Source organism: Physeter macrocephalus, chromosome 2, assembly GCF_002837175.3.
Source record: "Physeter macrocephalus isolate SW-GA chromosome 2, ASM283717v5, whole genome shotgun sequence".
Taxonomy (NCBI): Eukaryota; Metazoa; Chordata; class Mammalia; order Artiodactyla; family Physeteridae; genus Physeter; species Physeter macrocephalus.
The window spans coordinates 127,423,489-127,446,523 of NC_041215.1; the positions used below are offsets into that span (position 1 = coordinate 127,423,489).

Here is a 23,035-nt window from a genome sequence, read left to right on the forward strand (position 1 = left end):
TTCATTTCCTTAGTGATGTTTTTATTTTTATTTATTTATTTATTTATTTATTTATTTTTGTGGTACGCGGGCCTCACTGTTGTGGCCTCTCCCGTTGCAGAGCACAGGCTCCGGACGCGCAGGCCCAGCGGCCATGGCTCATGGTCCCAGCCGCTCCGCGGCATGTGGGATCTTCCCGGACCGGGGCACGAACCCGTGTCCCCTGCATCGGCAGGCAGACTCCCAAACACTGCACCACCAGGGAAGACCCTTAGTGATGTTTTTAAAAAAGCAAATTTTTTTTAATTTTGATAAGGTCCAATTTATCATTTTTCTTTTGTGCCGGAGCTAAGAAGACTTTGCCTAATCTGACAAAGATTTTCTCTTTTGTCTTCTAGAAGTTTTATAGCTTTAGCTGTTATATTTAGGCCTATGTTCCATTTGGAGTTAATTTTTGTGTATTGTGTGAAGTATGAGTCCAAATTAATAGTCTTTTTCATATAGATGTCCAATTTTGCCAGCATTATTTGTTGAAAATTCTTTTGCCTTGGCAATTTTGTTGAAAATCAACTGACCATATAGAGATTTATTTAAATTCCATTCCATTGATCTCTATGCCTACTCTCACAACAATAATAACCTGTCTTGATTTTTGTAACTTTATAGTACATTTTGAAATTGAGTAGTGTCATTCCTCCAATTTTATTCTTTTTCAAAATTGTTTTGGCTATTATAGACCTTTTATTCTAAGTTACAAAAATCAGCTTGTCAATTTCTATCAAAAAAAATCCTGCTAAGATTTTGAGAGAGATTGTGTTGAATCCATAGATCAATTTAGGAGAACTGCCATCTTAACAATATTGAGCCTTCCAGTCCATGAACATGGAGGGTCAATTTCTCTCAGCCATTTTAATTAGTTTTCAGTGTATGAGTCTTGCACCTCTTTTACTACATTTATTTCCAAGCATTTTACTCTTTGTGATGCTATCTGGAATGAAATTATATTCCTAATGCTACTTTTGGAGTTTTAACTTGTAGTATAGAGATACATTTAAAAAATTTTGATCTTGTACTCAAAGACTGTGCTACCTCATTTATTAATTCTAGTAGTGTTTGTGTGTGTGTGTGTGTGTTTTCTTCAAGATTTTTACACACAGCATCAGGTCATCTGTGAATAAAAACCATCTTACTTCTTCATATTCAATTTGATGCCTTTTATTTCTTTTGTTTCCTTTACTGCACTGGCTAAAACGTTGAGTAACTTTTTTTTTTTTTTTTTTGTCTGAGTTGGGTCTTCATTGCTGTGCATGGGCTTTCTCTACCTGCGGCGAGTGGGGGCTACTCCTCGTTCCGGTGCACAGGCTTCTCACTGCCGTGGCTTCTCTTGTTGCAGACCACGGGCTCTAGGCGTGCGGGCTTCAGCAGTTGAGGCTCACGGGCTTAGGTGCTCCACGGCATGTGGGATCTTCCCAGACCAGGGCTCGAAGCCGTGTCCCCTGCATTGGCAGGCAGACTCTTAACCATGGCACCACCAGGGAAGTCCCACTTCTATAGTTTTTAAGATATTCACAGAGTTGTGCAACCATTACCACAATAAATTTTAGAATATAAGTGGTGAGAACAGACATCCTTCTCTTGCTCTTGACCTTAAGGGGAAAGCACTCACTGTTTTACCACTAAGTATGATGTCAGCTGTAGGTTTTTTACAGATGCCCTTTATTAGGAAGGAAATTCTTTTTTAATCCTTTTTTGAGAGTTTTTAATCATAAATGTGTTTCATTTTATCAAATGCTTTTCTGTATCTACTGAGCTGATATATGGTTTTTGTCGTTTAATCCAGAGGTCCCCAACCCCTGGGCCAGTACCAGTCCACGGCCTGTCAGGAAGTGGGCCGCACAGCAGGAGGTGAGCAGCGGGTGAGTGAAGCTTCATCTGCCGCTCCCCAATGCTTGCATTACCTCCTGAACCATCCTCACCCCCTGACCCCCCGATGCCGTCTGTGGAAAAATTTGTCTTCCACAAAACCGGTCCCTGGTGCCAAAAAGGCTGGGGATTGCTGCTCTAGTCTATTAATGTGGTGTTTTACTTTTTTTTCCCCATGTTAAACCAACCTTGCATTCATGTTATACAGTCCTTCTTATGCACTGCTAGATTTGGTTTGCTAACCCTTTTTTGGAAATTTTTTTTATATTCATGAGAGATATTAATCTTTAGCTTTCTTTTCTTGTAATGTCATCTGATTTAATATCTTCAGAGAATGAGTTCAGAAGTGTTCTCTGTTTTATAAAGAGTTTGAGAATGATTTTATCACTTCTTTAAATATTTGATTGCATTCACCAGTGAATCCATCTGGGCCTGGGCTTTTCTTTGTGGGAATATTTGAAAGTATTAATTTCTTTACTTGTTATAGGACTGTTATGGGTTGAATAGTATCACCCAAAAAGATATGTTGAAGTCCTAACCCCCAGTACCTCAGACTGTGTTCTTTAGAAATAGGGTAATTGCAGATGTAATTAGTCAAGATGAGGTTATATTGGATTAGGCTGGGCTCTTAATCCTCTATGACTGGTGTCCTAATAAGAAGAAGAGGCAGACACATGAGGGGAGAAGACCATGTGATGACAAAGGCAGAGACTGAAGCTGATGCAGCTGCAAGCCAAAGAAGGATTGCTGACAAACCACCAGAAGTTAGAAAAGGTTAAGGAACAGATTCTCTAGGTCCTGCCAACACCTTGATCTTGTACTTCTAGCCTCCAGAACTGTGAGATATAAATTTCTGTTGTTTTAAGCCACTCAGTTTGTGGTACTTTGTTATGGTTGCCCTAGGAAATGAATACAAACTCTTTTCAGATTTTCTGTTGTGTTGATTCAGTTTTGGCAATTTGTTTCTTTCTAGGAATTTGTCCAACTCATCTACATTGCCTAATCTGTTGGCATAAAGTTATTCATAGCCCCTTTTAATTTTGGTAGGGTGGGTAGTGATATCCTGCTTTCCTGATTTTAGTAATTTGTGTCTTTTCTTTTGGTCAGCCTAATAAAGGCTCGTCAACTTTACTGACCTTTTCAAAGAACCAACTTTTATTTTCATTGACTTTATTTTTCCTCTTATCTATTTCATTAGTTTCTAGTATGACTGCTATCTCCTCCCTTTTGCTTGCTTAGGTTTAAGTTGCTCTTATTTTTCTAGTTTTTAAAAGTGGAGGGCTTCCCTGGTGGCGCAGTGGTTGCGCGTCCGCCTGCCGATGCAGGGGAACCGGGTTCGCGCCCCGGTTTGGGAGGATCCCACATGCCGCGGAGCGGCTGGGCCCGTGAGCCATGGCCGCTGAGCCTGCGCGTCCGGAGCCTGTGCTCCGCAACGGGAGAGGCCACAACAGTGTGAGGCCCGCGTACCACAAAAAAAAAAAATAATAAAAAAAAAAAATAAAAGTGGAAGCCTAGAATATTATAACCCTTTTTCTTTTCTAATATATGTGTTTAAAAAATTATAACCCTTTTTCTTTTCTAATATATGTGTTTAAAAAGCAGCAAATACCCTTCAGATCACTCTTTTAGTTGCAACCCATAAATTTTAGTGTTTTCACTTTCATGCAGTTCAAAATATTTTCTGATTTCCTTTGTTACTTCTCCTTCAGACCATGAGTAATTTAATTTGCAAATATTTGGGTGATTTCCCAAATTTCTATTATCTATTCCTAATGTAATTCCATTGTAACCAGAGAACATAATTTGCATGGTGTCAATACTCTTAAATTTATTGAGGCTTGTTTTATGGCCTAGCATATACACTATCCTGGAGAATGTACTTCTTAAAAAGAATATAAATTCTGCTGTCACTAAGGACAGTGGTCTATACATATCTGTTAGGTTGATAGTGTTGTTCAAGGCTTCTATAGCCTTAGCAGTTTTCTGTCTAGTTGTTCTACCCGTTATTGAGAATGTGATATTAAAATATCAAATTATTGTCTATTTCTACATTCACATATATCAATTTTTGCTTTATGTATTTAGGACTGTTTTGGGTGCATGTACATTTCTAATTATTATAGCTTCTTGATGTATTGACCTTTTTACTACAAAATGTCTGTTTCTAGAAATATATGTCTTAAAGTCCATTTTGTCTGACATCATTATTTCCACTGCAAATCTCTTACGTTTGCCATTTGCATGGTCTATCCCTGTTAAGTACTATTAGTCTTTTCATCATCATAATACATAATGCAACTTTGTACTTTTATAGTTGTTCTTGTATTAATTTGCAAGCTTTTTTGTAACAATAAAGCATAAATTCTTTGATGAGTTTCAAACATCTTTCTGTACAGTGTTGGGTATAATAAATACTTGCTCCATTACAAGGAATTAGATACCAAACAAGCTCCTCTTTAAAATAATAATCCAATTGTGTTATTTGCTCATGGTGTTGTTGACTCATGTTTTCCCACCTTCAGTCCAGGTTTTGAAAGCTGCGAATGATACTCACCTGCCTTTCTGCCAGTTCCAATCCTAGATTTATAAAATGTACAAAGATTTTTTACCACAACTCCTCTGTACTCAAGAATCACATTTTAGGAACACTCATCTAAATCAGATGGCTTAATCTCAGGTATTTTTGTTCTCCTGCAAAACTTTGATAAAAATAGAAAATTGTCCAGACCATTACACAGGTCTCAAATATCATACATCATGTGCATAATCCTGTTTTTTTCTCACAATAAAGATACAAGAGTACTTTTGAGCTTTTAGGAATCATTATCTTACAAGGTAATTTAATAATTGCATAACTTTTGTGTTAAAGGACTTCTTCAGGCATTGATTTGTTTGGTATTTTGAAGCCTTGCCTCAGTAAAAGGATCTTGCTGATTGCCACATATGTTAATGTTTAAGATATACAATTATTATCCAAGTGATCTGTTTGTCAATTTAAATGGGGATTGAGTATGATACATGTTGATTTCAATAGGCTTAAAAAATTCTTGTCTAATCAATGAATCATATAGGACAAAAAAGGTCATTTTTTAAAACCTAGACTTTTTCTTTCCTCTTAAATGGCTATAAAAGTTTTCACTGATAATGTCTGAAATTGAATAAAATTGCCTAAGTATACTCTTAATCCCCATATATAAAGACATTTTTATGAGATTACTGTATTGACACTTCTTGATTTGTGGCTCCCTTAAAAGCACATCTGTATTTCATATATTCATATAAGGACAAGAAAAATGATGCAATTATAGAAAGATGTAAATGGTGTTGGAGAATGGAAGATAAGGATTAGCATTAATTAAACTGATGCATAATATCATGGATCAGGATAAAAGGGAATCCCTTCTTTTTGAGAAATTACTTTTATTTTTTCTAGGGAAATATACAAAATAGTTCTATTGGCAATTCACCTCCACCCTTCAGCTGAATTTCTATTTCCAGAAATGCAGTTTCTCATTGTCAGCCAAACTTTCTGATCAGCGTATTGTTTTTAGAAGAAAGGGATAACTTGTAAGGCTCAAGGAACATAGTTGCAAATTGCTAAGATTCTTCTTTATCACTTGAACGTCTGTTATATACCCTGCACGTGAGCCAAATCTTCATTTAAATTCCAAACTCCAAAATAAACATTTCCATGAAGAATTCTTGCAATACACAATAACAAAAGATAGTCAAAACTCTTCTGATTTAGGCAGTTTTTGTTTAAGTAGACTATCTAAACACAGCTGCCACAACTTCCAATACAGAGCAGCATAAAACCACCTGCACTTGGTTTCGCCCTTGGAAAAGACGCATCTTCCCTCTCGTTATTAGAAAATTCCGTACCAAATAAGATAGTTTTCTCATATTGCATGAAATACAGCATTTAACTTAACCTGACTCCTACAACCCAACATAAAACCTGTTCCAGAGCGGTAACAGACCCATAATTAAAATTGCATCAAATGATACGTTAACAGAAATACTTAACACTTAAAGCCTTAAATGGACAGACATAGAAATGCAGCCTCAGACTGAGACTTTGGGCTGTGAAATGTACACCCACGACCTTGTTTTGCTGGCCTGCTTTGTAACCACGGGTTCCGCCCTGAGATAGGTGATGGGCCGCTCTCCAGCCGTCTGATAACTCATGAAGATTTCTGTCTCTTCCGCCACCCACTTCACAGGTAGTATGTGACTCCTCCACGCAGCGGGTCCTGAGCCTGCGGCAGAGCTGGGGCCCAGGAGGGCAGTTTCTCAGTCGCCACGCGGCCCAATCGCCACATCTCCATCCCGCGTCCGGTCCCTCGAATGTAGGCCAGGCTTTTCGCTTGCTTTACCCGTGGTGGGAAGCCAATAGTTACTTATGGCGGAAGGAATATTATTATCTACGTGTCACTCGGAGATTGGAGGACGAGTAGAAAGTACAAGCCCTCCACACCGCGCTCGGCCGCGGTCCTTTCCCCGTCGAGCCTCCTCCAAGCCACCGCCACCGCACGCGGTCCTAGAGGCCAGCCCGCGGGGAAAAAAGAGCGCGGACGCGCGCAACTGAGCATGCGCCGCTGCCCGTCCGCACCGCTTTACGACCCTCCCCCCTACCCCCACCCGGGGGCCGTGGGAGCTGCGTCGCGAAATCAACCACGCTCTCTCCCCGCCCCTCAGGCCGCTGGGACCTGGAGCGTCCGGGAGCGGGCGCCCGTGCGTGATGACGCACGTGGTCGCGAAGACGTGGGGACGCAGGCGGGTCGTATAGAGCGTGAGTTTCCGCATCTGTTCGCCGCCGCTCCCGTCGTCAGTTGTGCGCCGCCTTTTTCGCGTGTTCTCAGGGCCGCTGGCGCTGGCGGCGGCGGCGGCGGCGGCGGCGGCGGCGGCGGCGGGGGCGGCGGGAGGCTGTGGGGGCTGCGGGAGGCTGTGGGGGCTGCGGGAGGCCGTGGGCTTCCTTGGGGCCGGGCGGGGGAGGGGTTGGAGGCGCAGCCTCCGCTTTGTGGGAGCTCTCAACAGGTCCGAGAACGGGGAGGGAGTTTCCCGGAGCGAGTCTAGCGGGGGTCGGGCCGTGGGCTTCCTTGGGGCCGGGCGGGGGAGGGGTTGGAGGCGCAGCCTCCGCTTTGTGGGAGCTCTCAACAGGTCCGAGAACGGGGAGGGAGTTTCCCGGAGCGAGTCTAGCGGGGGTCCCTTCATCTTCACTCCCGTCTCTGCTTGAGGCCGATCGTACAGGGAACGACGTGCCCAGGCCCTGGGTGGATGGCGTTGGCTCTGGGGTGCGCGGGGGTGTTGGCTTAAAGGGACGTTGCATCAGCGACAGCTTGCAGTTTCAGTTTCTCTTGGAAGAGTAACTCTGTTTTTCAGAACAAGTGTGTGGGAAACACAATCCTAATCCTAATCTAAGTAGTGGTATTTCTCCTAATAACGAACGGGACAGGAAATACACTAAGTGTATTTAATCCTTTTCTGCCCAGCCCTTAAAAACTTTTTCAAAAACGGATCACATGCTTATATGATTTTCCAAATCGAGCATAAACTCAGTGTTACTGTCAAAATAAATTATTGCATAGTCATGATTGAGTCATCGAGATGGGTTGGTCCCTTTGCAGTGACAGCTGGACTTTGTTCTTTTTTTTTTTTTTTCCTTTGGAATTGCTCCTTAAAAATCTGTCTTCTGTCTCACATTTATATGCCACTTTTTGCTGTTCTAATAACCTTTAAATCTAAAAACTTCTGATTTGCTGCTGGTGTGGCAGGGCTTGGGAAAGCAAATAATCTTAGAAGAAGGCAGTGCATTGGGTTCCCAAATTGTTCCAGGACTACCAGCATCAATGTCAGCGGGGAACTTGTTGGAAATGCAAATTTAGGAGTCTTACCCCAGATTTAGTGAATCAGAAATCTATTTTAATAGGACTTCGAATTGATCCCAAGGCACCTGTGTGCTAAAGCTTGAGAATTACTGTCCATGGTGATAAAGAACAGCCATTGTGAAGTCACAGAATGGAATTTGAATCCAGGTGAAGCCTTTCTTAGGTGTAGGAGCTGGGACAAGTTAGTTAAAGGTTACTTCATAGGGCTGAAAGTATTCAGTGTAAAAATGCAGGAAAAGAGTTTAATACAGGTGGAAAACACTCAAAGATGAGATGTTATTAAGGAACTTGTTAGAACTGTCTAAAATAAGTACATAGATTGTGCTGAAAGGATTCTTCCTTGATTTTGATGTGAGTTGTAGTGCACAAATATTGTGCCTCTTCTGCTGCTTAGAGGGCAGTTTATTTTTATGGATTCTCATATTGTGTACGATTGAGGCTGTCGAATGTAGGATATTCAGTTAATAAACCAATGCTGTAGTATTTTTAAGAACCGCATTAGTAATTGTGTTAAAGAGCAGTTTTTAATTCTTTGGGCTTTTGGTTTTTTCAGCTTCATTGTATCTTCTTTTGACCCAGAATTTGGTAAAGAAAGTAGAGTGGATAACTGATCAGAGATCAGCCTTAGCCTTAGAGTTGAGAAGTATTATAGAGCAGTGACTTGGAAACGAGAGACAAGACTGAAGATGTTTCTGTCCTTTTTTCCCCATGTGTCATACAGCTCCACGATAGCAAAGAAGTTCTCATCATATCCACTTATCTCTGTTTTCTGGAAGCATCACAGGAATTAAGTTAGATGTGCCCTCCATCTGCTGTTTTTACAGAATGTCAGCTGCAGAGTTACAGCTTTTTCCTTCCCCTTTTCAGGGAGTCAGTGTTGGGGGGATAAAGAGAAATATTCGGGATTTGAAGCAGCTGACCCAAAGCCTAGACTCATTGTGATGTTGAGAAGAGTCTGTAGCACCATGGCTGAAACAACAGGTCACTTTGATTAGAGTCCAGTGCTCCCGAGGCCACACCGTGGCTCCTGGGTATTGTGGGTGAGTTTTCAGATAACTATGAGTCAGTTTGGATATCAGCCGCTATAAATAATTTTGTTAATGCTAAATTAACACTGTCCCATTATGAAGTATTCACTTTTCAAAGGCCCCATTTTTCTTGTTCTCTGTGTCAGGCTGATCTTTAGCGGTGGTTTTGGGTCAGGCAGACCCTGCTTTGAACCCTACCTCTGCTACATACTGAGTGTGTCCAGTAGACAAGTTAACATCCTCCCAGCCTGAATTTCCTCTCCTATAGAGTAGGACTTGTGGTGTGTGACTACCTCAGGACAGTGAATAAAATGAAATCAAGTGGAAAGCATGTCTGTTACACAGAGAGGCTCAGTAACTGGTACATGTTAGACAGGGGAGAAAAGGTAGTTATTACCTCAAACCTAGCTTGATCTCATTCATTTCCTCATAATATTTTTATAAATGAGGTAATTTTATTAAATAGTTGACTGCGCTGCTTTTTTTAAGCAAAATGCTGAAGAGCTTTCACAGTATTGTGAATGAGAGAAAGCACACACTTTGGAGAAAGTTAAAACTCTAAACCTGGTAGAAAGATACCATTTTCAGTTCTATCACCATAACAGAGCAACATTCATAAATTGTTTTGAGTGTTTACTGGAACGTCAAGGTCAGCGGGTGATTACTGTTTAAGTATTTACAGTTAGTTAATGGGGACAGTCAGCCACAGAAGGGGGCACTTTGTTACAGGAGGTGAGACTTCGCTGAAGACATGCACCAAAGAGTAAGAAAATGCTATTATAGCTCTGAAATCATTATTTTTCAATATGGATGCTTAATGATAGGAAAATGAAGAGTTTTATGTTCCCTTTTAAAAAATGATCAAAAAAATCTCATGTATTTCTGTATATAATGCGTATGAACATGTGAGCATGGAAACTACTTGAAAGGTGTCATACTAGGTCATAATTTCGTTTACTTGGCAATGTATTATAATATGGAGGTAGGGACAAATAATCTACATTTAAGTAAAATTAGGTAAATGCATGTGTATGTAAAAATTCTTTTAAAAAACCATTACAAAGATAGAAATGCCTTAGAAAGATAGATTGCCTTTTATGCTGTAGCTCTAGTCATCTAAGCAGGGGGCCTCAGATTTTTTTAGCAGGGGACCCTCTTTAGCAGCATCTTACCTGTAAAGTTCAGGAGCTGAGAGGTTTTAAGGGAAGAGGGATTGAAGGGCTAGAAAGATAGATTGCCTTTTATGCTGTAGCTCTAGTCATCTAAGCAGGGGGCCTCATTTTTTTAGCAGGGGACCCTCTTTAGCAGCATCTTACCTGTAAAGCTCAGGAGCTGAGAGGTTTTAAGGGAAGAGGGGTTGAAGGGCATAGGCCCTGCCTGCTGGTCTTCATCCTGAGCCTCCTGCAGTGACACTTCAAGGAGTCCGTGTGACAGGGTGTAAAACCCTTCATTTGTGGGGTAGAAATCCTCAGGAGATGACCTAACAAGTCAGGGTGTTGAGAATTCCTGAGTGGGATCCACAAACTTGTTCTGAAGACAACTCCCAGGGTTATCAGCAAGGTCAGACGTATGTATAGTTTCTCATGTAGAGAAGTGAGAGATTATTTAAAAAAAAAAAAAAATCCAGCCTTCAATCCGACCCATATTATATAAAAATAGGGAGGAATCTATGCACATTTTTTGAGAAATCATCTAAGTTTTTTTTTTTTTAAATCCCTCTTAGCTGTAACAGCTGTTACCACGGTTAAAACTTTAATGTTTTAACTGGCTGTTGTTTAGCATTACAAATGACTCAAGGAAAAAGAAACAAGGAGTCAATGGAAATATATTACTTGTGTTTACTGTCCTTTAGTATTTTGTTGTATGAAAGCAGCTGGTTTGCATTTATATGGTAAAGGGTTTTTCTTAAAGAGTTAATTTTTAGTTAATAGTGAGCTTTCATAAGAAAAACAATTTCAAATGCTAAGTATTTGTTAGATTGTTTTTAATAGCGATAGTAGTAATATCACATTGTCCTTTTTCACACATTGAGGAGGGTTTCCTGGTGACAGCTGGAGCATGGGGGAGGGGGAGTCACTTTCAGTCAACCAGCTGCTCAGTGCAACATCATGATGGTGATATTTCAAAGCCCGTGGATAATTCTGGCTGCATTCAGAAGAGAAAATGTATCAAATTTCTGAGAAGCAATAGATAGTGTGCAAGAGCCCTTTGGGATCTAGCTGGTAGCCATCTAACAATGTGTACATTAAGGTTTGCATGTTGGTATTATTTACCATCTCATTTCTTGGGCATTGTTACATGAGCATCATAATTATAAAGCAATAAAGTCTAGTTCCATGGGGGCAAAAGGCTCATTAGTTTATGGAGAGGAAGGGAGAATGGAAAACAAACTTTGGGGATGTGCTGTGTGCTTTCACATAATATGCTATTTCATTTCTTCTTCCCGATGACTCCAGGAAGTAAGTGGAGTTTTCATCATCCATGGATAAGGAAACCGAAGCTCAGCAGGATTGATTATGTGATTTGCCCAAGGCCACGTGCTAGTAAGCGATGGCATCCAGACTTGACCCCATATCTAGCTTCAGATCCAGGAATGTTGTCATTATACCAACAGCCGTTTCTCCACAGTGTTCACTTGCTTATGCATTTTTAATCCAAAGTCACAATATCAGGATAGTATGAATGAAATTTAGATACATATTACAATGACTTCAGTTTTATATAAATAATATGTAAGGGTGTGTGTGTGTGTGTGTGTGTGTGTGTGTGTTGGCAGCCACTTCTAATTTTGGAATTTTTTCCCTTGAGGAAAGTCCCTTGGGCAACACTGTTAAAGAAATTTTGCTATTTTTTTTATATTACAGATACCAGAAATTTTCAGCGATGTGTATTTTAATGAGTCAGTTGTGATGCTGAGTTTGAACAGATGTAGGAATAAATATTGTGCACGCTGCCCATGTAGTAGAAGTTCCTTCACACGGAAGTATTCAGGGCTTCCTCTTTCTCTTTCCAAGGAATGTTAATTTTGTATTAATAAGGGAACTTTTTGCTTTCTAGATGTTCAGCCTGTGGCAGACCTTTGAGATGCTGTTTGTATACCCTCCGCGTTTTGATTCTCTTAGCTAGAGTGTTGTATGTACTCTGAAAAATGAGAGTTGATGATGCTTGAAATAAACTAGGATCTGCTGCCAGCCCTTGGCAAATTCCCTAGTATCTGTGTAGGGTTCTTTGACTACAAACAACAGAAATTAAGTTAACTAAGTTATCCAGATAACTTATTCAAGAACAAGAGGTTTATTGGAAGTATATGGATAAGCTCAGAAAATCTACAGAAAAACCAGACCACAGGACTGCAGCTAGATGAGCTCTTGAGGCTTGGGTAGACTCTGATAGATCTGGAAAATTCTTTAAGTTAATGTTCTGAGTATCAGATCCAGAAGTTGTTGGTCTTAGTGTCTCTGCAAAAGTGTTAGATTCCAGGAAGAGAGTTATTATTCCAGTCTTGGTCGCTGTTACCCTTGAATCAGTGTAGGAAAGGCATCCTGGATTTCTGGTCCCCCCCAGGACCATATCCAATGGGGGTGAGAGGCATCTCTTACCTGTTACTGAAAGAATGAGGTGTTAATGCTGGACAGAGAAAAAGAAAGAAAACAAACCCCAAGCTGTCCCCACCACCTGGTAATTAGTGGACGTCCTGTGTGCTTGTGGAACGTGAACATCTCTGAAGTCTGGCATGCTTCTCCCCTCTTGGCTAGTTGTTGTGTCGGGAGGATTTCAGTTACATAAATAGTTCACTAACATTCCTTACATGGGTTAATTTAAATGGGTTTATGGCTGTCACTTTTTCATTGACTTTAGGTAGACAAAGAAATCTGGTGTGGAGCGAACCTGAGAACAGAATTACTTAAATCTTCTTGAAGGGAGTGATGGTGGGATGCTGGCATTGCTGCTCCCTGTGCGCCTCCTGGTTTCAGGACCGACGTCTGCAGGGCTGTCAGTCCAAGAACTTTAATGAGCCCTCATTAAACTAAAACTTGTAGTCCGTGAGAGAAGGAACCAGCTTATGATTGATATTGGAAATCATAAGCGGTGATGGATCAGAATTGGAGTTGGCACTAATTCACCTCACTGTGGAGCAAAAGTCAAGATTATATACAAAATACAGTATTTCATTTTTCATGTATAAAGATAATCTAATTATTTCTGTTAAGACTATAACCCTTTAAAAAGGAGGGAAAAATAGAAAATTTTGCCATCTGACATACAGAGTTTTTTTTAATCCTAAAATGGAGGCTCATTAAATTCTCAAATGTAATGGTAATTTAAAGATAATGTTGACAAAAACTCTTGATTTGAGATTTTATTACAAAATTTATCTCAGTTAAAAAAATCGTTTCTATTTTCATGTGCCTTCCACACACCCCATCATACTGTTGTTTTTTTTTTTTAACGTATGTATAATTGAATCACATGATGCAGTTTAAAAATGTAGGATCATAGCCCAGAAAAATGCTAATTGGTTACTAAGTTATAAAGACACTTTAAAGCTATTTAAAATTTTTAATCTTAAGCCTTATTTTAATTTATGTGTTGATATGCATTAAAAACAGTATCATTTCCCAATTTATGATTTTATATATATAATCTCATTTAATCCTCACAACACCAAATATGGCTGCATTATCTCCTTGTACAGGTGAGGAACCAGTAGTTAAATAACTTTCCTAAGGTCACATGGCTGGCGTATTGTGGAGCTCTTACCAAAGTCCATGACCTTAATTACTGTCCTCTACTGCAAAAGTTAATATTGCTAGCCCTGTGTATCATTTTGACAAAAAGCACTGTGATGTTTCTTTTTCCAGAATCTGTCTGTTTACCCCAAGTTCCCTGACAACTTCTTTATGTTTGGAAACTGTTCAAATGTGTTGTGTTATCCATCATCTTGTGCTTCTGTTTGCTGTGAGTAGGGCAATAGCTCCTATATTGCAACAGTGTGCCCTGTGAAGCCTTTTGTCCTTTATGTCTTAGAGCAGACTGACAGCCTCTCATGTTGAATTCAGCCAGGTTGCTTTTCATTTAACAAAGCTAAGTGTTGCTTTCTAGGTGAAAAATAATTAAATGCTTTTAAAGGTGTATTTGATTAACAGGAGGCTGATCTGTGTAAATTAATTATAACTGTAATGATGTCATAGCCTTGTCTTTTGTTATTAACCAGGTAATTGACCAGAAGTTTGGAAGCTTATTGTAACTGACAGCGGTTTGACCTTGTATGCTCTCTAGAAGTGAAACATGCACAATGCATGTAAATGCAGTTGGTTTATTGAGTTTCATGGGTTGTCAGAGCATCTGATCTTGGGTTCTTACTTCACTCTTCCCTTCTTTGCTGAAATTGTTACACTCGAACTGAATATTGTACTGATATCTCTTGCTAAAAGCATCTGGCCAAACACAGATGTTGTTTGTGTCCTTGAATAACTATAATCAGACACGAAACCTTGGCACATTTAGGACATACAGTCAAGTAAACAAATGCCAAAATTAAGTGAACCTTGGTTTTAAATTCCACGTGAAGGAAGGTAAAACAACTTTTGGTAGAGAAGACATAAAGGGAAAAATGGTGGGCATATTTGCTAGGTTGAAAGAGAATTTTTCCCTTTTATTCTAATTTACCCAAGAAAGTTCAGAGAATGTGGTGTTTAAATATTTGAGTGATGAGAGCCTCTAACTTGGGTGATTTTGGTTAAAGAATGGGATGGTAGGAATAAAACAGAGTGGATGTGGGGTAACAATGGCTAATGAGCAGCAGTCCCTGGTGCAGGCTGTCCTGCCTCCCACATGCTTTAGACTAGAGGAAGAGTCAGCTCTGCCGGAAGTGACAGAGGCATTCCTAAAACCACCATACTACGCGAAATCACGCAATAAAAACCATAGAACTTATGGTGCAGAGGGTGTTAGGAGCAAAACACTCAAAAACGTTGTCAGTGGCACATTATAAAAAAAAGATAGGAACCTAATAAAATGGCAGCACGATTTTACACCTGTTAAATATGCAGAAGTACATAAGAAATATGGCACTTTACCTTCAAACAGTCCTGAACTTTGCTTTCAGAAGCGATTGTCAAAAGGATTGCAGCTTGTGAAGTATTGTCAAGTGGTGGAAGAAGGGTTATCTGGATTGGATGTCAAGTCATAATTGCAGATTTGGATGGGTGTAACTCATAAAATACTCAGCGAACTGAGGTAGCTGGTAGATGTTTGAGGTGAGCAAATGTGTACATCTGGTGAATTTCTATGCAGCTTACTTTAGCTGGGTGCAGTTTCCTGCCTTCACCTAGGGCTTGTTGCTGATGAAATTGTGCACAATCAGATGCAAAATTTGCATTGTTGCTCAAATTGTTCCTTGATATATATTGATTGCATTTGTATAAATTTGCTTGTTTCAAAACAAGCACTATAGCAGAACTGATGGGCCTAATGAACTTAAACTTCCCTAAGCATATTTCACATATTTCCTGTCTCTGTGCTAGCAGCACATGCATGCTATTTCCTCTCTTTAAAATACGTTTCCTCCTTTTAATTACTTTCTTTCAAAGTCTGGTGCAGGTGAGGAAGCTTCTCTGAGGTATTCTCTGAATTGAATTAACATTTTTTATATTGGCACATATTTGTGTATTATTTGCCTATTTCCAGGTAGTGTTGGTTCTAGAAATGACTTAAGACAGAAGTTAGTAGTAAAGGGGGAAAAATTAGCAACCAAATGGCTGCGTAGGTCTCAGCAGAAGAAAGCATACGTGTTTATTAGGTGACATTAAGTTTTTCTACCACTGATGGGATTTTGCACAAGGAACAGTAAGTCGGAACAGTGTTTTACAGCAATGTGAAAATGATTATTCTGTGGCAGTCCCTTGGGTGAGTGAGACCTATGTCAAGACCTCGAATAATATGAAGGTGCGTTTCTGCAAAAGTCATTCGTCAAAGACAAAGTGACGTGATCTGACCATGCAGCATTTGGAGATTTGGCAAAACACAGGGCTAAAAGTTGGGAAAGTGTTCCTTTATACCAGTAATTCTTAAAAGGTAGAAAAGATGTTTTTGCCTCTCTGTGACTTCCTTCTCAGATTAAACCTTACTTTGCAGGATAGGGCCTGGGGGTGAAAGCATGCCAAGCAGGGCACACTTCCCATCTCCCCGCCCCATCCCTTTCTTTCCAGAGTTCTTGCCAGGCAGATGCCTGGTCCTGGTGGGAAACAGTCAGAGAAGGCACAGGGGCTTTTGTTCCTCAGCTTCTCTATTTGTGTAGAGTATATCCCCAAATGAGAAAAGTGACGTTTAGATTATTGTTACTTTTTTCATTTTTAATTTGATTTTAAAAACAGATTTTTTTTGTTGTTTTTTAAGCTATGACTGTGATAACAGTTACCAAAAGAAGCTGGGTATTTGAACATTACTTTGTACTACTCTCTTAAATATAGATTTACAAGTTAAGTTGTGTCAAGAAACAATTACATTTGGTAGAGTAAAAATTTTATGTTCTGAGATTTTTCTACATTTGAAATATTTCAAAATGCATATACATTTTGGTGTGTTTAATGGAAGTCACCAACTGCACTTTTTTAGGAAAGACAATTCTTTTTGCTCAAATAATGTCTTTCCTAATTCTTCCGGTGGTTGAAGTGTCATATCTCTTATTAAAAGACCGTAAGAGTGACTTCCTCTTTCACCTCTGACGTGTAAAGAGCTTGGAGGTCATCACCCCTGTCCTCACAACAAGAAGAACCCTGAACAAACTGAAAATCAGTGACTTCTCTTAGATCCATCAGAGAATTGAGGTCACAGGGCAAACTATCACGCCTACGTCTGGAGATACAGGCTCGTTTTGGGAATCACAGCCCAAGATTGTGCACACAGTGGCAGTGCCCAGTGATGAGTAACTCAAAGAGATGGTTAGAACTTGGGCTTATATAGCATCTTAACAAAAGAACAATACTTTTTTTTTTTTTTTTTGGCTGTGTTGGGTCTTTGTTGCTGCGCGCAGGCTTTCTCTAGTTGTGGTGAGCGGGGGCTGCTCTTCGTTGCAGTGCTTGGGCTTCTCATTGTGGTGGCTTCTCTTGTTTCAGAGCACAGGCTCTAGGCGTGTGGGCTTCAGCAGTTGTGGCACACAGGCTCAGTAGTTGTGGCTTGCGGGCTCTAGAGCACGGGCTCTAGAGCGCAGGCTCAGTAGTTGTGGCGCATGGGCTGAGCTGCTCCACGGCATGCGGGACATTCCTGGACCATGGCTTGAACCCATGTCCCCTGCATTGGCAGGCAGATTCTTAACCACTGCGCCACCAGGGAAGCCTGAACAAGACATTTTTAGAGAAGTGACAGGCAAAGGAAAAGGACTTTGAGTGTCTAGGGAAGCAAATGGTAGGAAGGCAAATGGGTGGGGGAACTAATGGAAGATTAGGGCTAGTTAGTAAAGTTTATTGTGTAGATTTTTTTGGAGCCAGTTGTAAGGTTGTGTCTGGTGATTAACTTTTGTCATACCTGGTAGGGGGAGGGGGGAACACCTTCACAAATTCATGTCCTGCTTTTAAGCAGATGGGGGGAAGCAGAGAGCTTTAGTTGTATCTGCTTTTTCTTTCTTTTTTTTTTTTTTTTTGGCGGTACTCGGGCCTCTCACCGCCGTGGCCTCTCCCGTTGCGGAGCACAGTCTCCGGACGCGCAGGCTCAGCCGCCATGGCTCACAGGCCCAGCCGCTCCGCGGCACGTGGGATCTTCCCGGACCGGGGCACGAACCCGCGTCCCCTGCATCGGCAGGCGGACTCTCAACCACTGCGCCACCAGGGAAGCCCTATCTGCTTTTTCTTAATTGCATTCAGCTCAAGATAATCCTTCTGCCAAGGGGCATATTTGGTGTTGCACATTCTGCTACCCTACAATCAGCTTAGCTGCAACTGAACCACTGACGGCAGTAACTCGTTGGACCACTTTAACAGTAGTTTTGACGAACTGCTGGAGTATGAACGTAGGCTGTCTTGAGAGTTGAAAACTCAGCTTTTCTGCAGACAGACCTGACTCACAACTTCATTTTAAGAACAAGGACTCTGGAGCCAGTTTATCTTGGTTAAAATCCCTACAAATCTGTAAAATGAGGAAATAATACCTGCCTCATACATTTCAGAGGATTGAATGGGATATGCCAGATGACAAAACTAAAACGATTTAGTAATGAGTTTGATATCCTTTATTCAAAGGAAAGCAGTCTATAGATTGGGGGAGTAGAGCACCTCACAAGCAGTGGAGCATTCTTCCCAGGGGATTTTGGGCCAGAGTGAGTTTTATAGAATGTTAGAAAAGGCAACGAAAAAAACGGTGTGGTTGGCTAGGGGGTGGGGAGGTTTCCTTTTGAGGCCAGCAGGTCCTCCTTTCCAGGGTAAGCTGAGCTGGAGGATGGTGATTGGCATTAGGTTTCCTGGACAGTGAGGCAGTTGGCATAAAGGCAGGCTGACTTAGGGTTAGACTTGTGACATGGGCTGGACCACTGGGATGGCCTTCATTTTGTGGGTCCCAGTATATGAATTAACTTTGTCAGGTAATGCCACACGTGTAAAGTTTGAGAACAGTACTACCAAAGATGAACTAGTACTATATAAGTGTGTAACTTTAGCCAATGATTTGACTTTTTTATTTCACTTGTATTGAGGAAAACTTTAAATCAGTAGCAAATGGGTATTTCTGTTTCATTAAAACAATAGCTGAGATTTCATGTGTTTACTGTGTGCTTGGCATTATTCTAAGCACTTGGTGTTTTTTGTTTGTTTTTTTCAAAATTTATTTATTTATTTTTTGGCTGTGTTGGGTCTTCGTTGCTGCGTGTGGGCTTTCTCTAGTTGCAGCGAGTAGGGGCTACTCTTTGTTGTGGTGCATGGACTTCTCATTGCCGGGGCTTCTCTTGTTGCAGAGCACGGGCTCTAGGCACGCGGGCTTCAGTAGTTGTGGCTGGCAGGCTCTAGAGCACAGGCTCAGTAGTTGTGGCGCACGGGCTTCGTTGCTCCATGACATGTGGGATCTTCCCAGACCAGGGCTCGAACCCTTGTCCCCTACATTGGCAGGTTGATTCTTAACCAGTGCGCCGCCAGGGAAGCCCCTCACTTGGTGTTTTAAGTCATTTAATCCTTAGAAGAATTCTAGGATCAGATTTAACTCTTATTACTATTCCATTTTCACAGCAGGAAACTGAGGCTTAGGTTAAGTGACTTGCACAAGTTCACACAGCTCTTAACGCTAAAGCCAGTCATTGGGACCAGTTTAGGCTCCAGAGTATGTGCTCTCAAACCCCAAGGTACCCGGAAAACACAGTTTGGTAGAGATGATAAAAGGCCTCTGGTGACACCCTGTTGGCACTGGTGGACAGTACATGTGGAAGGCATTGTGGAGGTTGGGGAGCAGTGACGTGGTCAGGGAACCCGACATTAAGGATGCAAGTCAGGAGCTGGGCTTTGAAGGTTAGGGAGAAATTGAACGGGTTGGGAGGACCAGGAGGGAGTGTGTCTCGGGTCACGGCGTGATGCTGGCAGTGCTGTCGGGACCCTGCCCACACCCCCGTGCCCTTAGTGTGCTCTGATGGACTCCCAGCCTCCAGCCCCTGCAGTTCTCCACCTGAGTGTTTTCTCTGACCCCCTGATGCCCACTTTTCCTGCTGTGGCAAGTCACAGGTGACAGGGAGTTAAGGCAGACCCCTAGCCCTTTGGCAGTTAATACTGAGGCATATCTAGGCTAGCTCCCAGAGTTCCCAGTGAGATTAAGCCTGTCTCCCATAGAGATAACTGACTTGATAATGCATGCATTTTAGTGGCTCTCATTATTGCCAAAAGCAACACCTAACTTAAAATGTGTGGCTCTACCTTATCTCTTTGGTAAGATCTTATTTTTCATAAAAGGAAGTCTTTCTAAATGAAAAGTGTTGAAATCATCACCCTTTTAATCACTTTTTTCCTCATGTTATGACTTAAAATAGTTCTAATTAAATTTTACACCATATAAGTAGAAGTTGAACTAAAAATGAAACATTGTTTCAGTCTTTTTTTTAGTACTTAAAAAAAATTCTCTTAAACTTGAGTTTACCCACCAAGAAGCACTTATGTGAAAGAAAGTAGCTGACATCTTGTTTAAGGGTTTCTACTGAGTTAAAAAGGATTGGCTGCGAAGCAGAAGTTTGAACTATTTCCTGGTCTGCCTCTAGATCACAGCCTAGAATTTCAAAAGATTTTTATTTAACCCTTATAGACAATCAAGGAATTTGTTATATGCTGTGGAAGTGTGGATGTTTGCTTCTTGAGTGATGGACAGGCAGGGCCATGGAGGCCTCTCAAAGGTATAGAGAGTAGCAGCAAGGCTTGCATTTGTGAGAGGCAGAAGGTTGAAGGGCTTGCTAGAGAAGCAGCACCGTCTGGTGCGAAGAGCTGGATTTGCGTCCTGAGAGTCCAGTTGAAGAGCATTGTCATCTTGGGCTCTTTATATCCAAAGGAAATGGAATTTCTCTCTCTCTCTCATGGTTTCACACCAAAATTGCTGAAAGGATTTCCATTAAATTGGGCAGTTATGTTTGGAATGGTCAAACTTAAAATAAAAGCTGTGGGATGCATGTGAAATTCACTTTGGTGACCTCTGGTGGTGAGAGAGCCCCATGGGACTGGCCATCTGTGGAGATAGCCACACTTACTTAGCACCTTGGACAGAGAAATTTAACATCCCCAGAAAGTCTCAAGTCTTCACTGAGCTCCTTCTTATCTGGACAGCTCTACAGAGCAGGCTTCAGAATGGCTAAAAGGACAGTAAAGTGATTTTTTTGGTAAGTGCTGGGTAGACCAGCTAGTAGGTAACATGGAACTAACTTTGTCTTCACCAGATTGTGAGAATTAAGTGAAATGAAGCAAGTATACTTAACCAGTTTGTAAACTATAAATAATTGTATAAATATTAGTTATTATTGGGAAAGGTATATAAATATTACAAGACTAAAGTATAGGCTGAAATGCTTGAAGTTGATCAGATGATGATTTTATATCAGCTAATACCTATAAAGTCCTTATTATGTTTCAGGCATTTTTCTATGTGTTTTACATATACTAACTCATCAACAACTCTATGAGGCAGGTCTTATTATTGTTAGTGTCTGTTTTATAAGTGGGGAAACTTAGGTAAGCTTACATTGATTAAGAAATTGCCCAAGGTCATACAATTCCAAGCAGTTGAGCCAGGATTTGAACCCAAGCCCCTAGGCTTCGAAGTCCGTTCTGTTAACTGTGATACTATTCAGTCTTACCATGATGAAGTACAGAAGGCTGATCTAGGTAAGAAAGCATGGTGGATTGGGGTTGGGGATAACATGATGAGATTGGATTTTAAGCAAACCAAGTCAGGCGTTATAGAAGTAAGATTGGGGGAAATGCGTCTGGTGATAAGGGTCTGACCTTTGGTTAGGTCTGTCACCACATAACGTGACCTTATTGATGGCTGCTTACTTGTCTGGAACATTCTTCAACTTCTTAGGTTGTTTTAGTGGTCTTAAATCCTAACTCCCTAAAGGTCAGGTATTTTGCCTTCCACATGGATGGCATTGATACGTAAGACAAGCATTGTAAAAGACAGTGGGACATTGTTCCACTAAGGTATGGAAAATTTTGTATTTGTTTTCATTTTGAGAGATGGTATATGAGGGGAAAAAAGGAAGGAGGCGCTCTTGTGTGTTAAAAGCTAGGTCTTGTGTGTTTAAGCTAGGTCTGGTAGCTTGAAATCAGAAAGATTTAGCCCATTGGTATTTGAGAGAGAATTTAACGGTTGGCTCTAGCTGGGTAAGACGATTTCTTATATGGTTATGATGGTGACGTCTGTGAGGTTGGAGAACCATCGTATAAATGGAGATCTCAGCAGCCTTCAAAAGGGGGAAGTGCTCTCAATTCCCAGTTTCTTCTGGAACAGAGTCCAAGTTGTAGATATTTCCATGGATAGACACTGGAATGTAATTACTGAGTGTCACAATATTCATGAGGACTAGATTCCCATTAGCTTCCTAATATAATTTGATTCCAGTTTTCATTTTTTATTCATGAAGTCAGTTTTCATTCGATTGACCTCATTTCTTTGTATCTCTCTGCCTTTAATGTGAAATAAGAAAACAGAATCCTACGCTGATTCTCTTTGATTTTTATCCTTAATGTAGCTCATGAAGCCATGTAACAGATTTCAATGGCCAGAAAAAATTTGTCATTTATGTGCAGCTTGTCATGAAATGCTGATGGTGCTCTGACACAGATTTCGTACTGGACCTCCAGAGCTCCCCGTTTACTAATCAACTCAGGTAGACGGTGCATTCTGGTGAATTGAACAGGGTGCAGTGGTGTGAAGCCAGACCATCTGCTATTACACTTAATATTTAAATACTAAGTTTTGAAAGTATAATTCACGTTATTGATATAACTGTGTATTGCATTTAACAACTGTGATCACATTGAAGCTATGTAAGCTTTTTGAAATGCATTCGTATATTTGAAAAGAGGAACAAATTACTTCACAAGCATTCAGTTAATAAATTCTTGTTTCCCACTAAATGCCAATACATATTATACTGTACCATTTTCTTATTTTCAAAAATATCTTGAAAATCTGCATTTTGTAATTGGGTTTTCTTGGGGCCTAAGGAAGCTAGCTAATACCTTTTAGGAAAAATAAAATTATGCTAAGATATATTATTGGAAGAACAGAGGATTTTATTATTGTGCTAGACTAAAACGTTCTCATCTATTGGCCCTGTAGTAACAGGTGGTGAAAACAGTCTCTTATGTTTGGATTTAAAAAGCCTTGAATGAAAAGATTCCTGAGAGAGTTATGGGAATGAGAAGAAATGATCCAGTTCATTTCATTCCTAAAGAAGGTAGACTGTACTAAAACAGTAAGAGAGAGAAAAAGGTGCAGCTAGTTGTTTTGTGAATATTTTGCCCAAGTCAATGTGGTATTCATGATGCTCTAATTTGTTGTTCAGCTCTTGTAATTTGAAAAGCAGAGGAAGTTTTCATGTTTCGCATATCCAATCTGCTTTTTCCATAGCTTTTTTGCTTTGTTTGAAGCAATAAAGCATACTAACCCTCTGCGTCTTTCAAAAAGATTTTACAGGGTTTAGAGTCAAATGTGTTGGCCTAAGCCCTCCCCCTGCTACTGAAGTACATTCACATTCAC

At 40.6% G+C, this 23,035-nt stretch overlaps 1 protein-coding gene across 10 annotated transcripts in view; it reads left to right on the forward strand.

The window, feature by feature from the left end:
* Positions 1-5,336: 5,336 nt before the first annotated feature.
* Positions 5,337-23,035, forward strand: part of RHBDD1 (rhomboid domain containing 1) — a 118,198-nt gene continuing 100,499 nt past the window's right edge. For 4 of the 10 annotated variants that reach the window (XR_008619192.1, XR_008619195.1, XM_028482300.2 and 1 more), the window contains exon 1: positions 5,337-6,694. The gene's annotated coding sequence lies outside the window, so the exon portion shown is untranslated. Of the gene's footprint in view, positions 6,695-7,522; positions 7,938-8,657; positions 8,831-11,274; positions 11,362-14,337; positions 15,079-23,035 lie in introns of those variants that run through there. The other 6 variants (XM_007126981.4, XM_024124549.3, XM_028482276.2 and 3 more) reach the window with 5 other exon arrangements.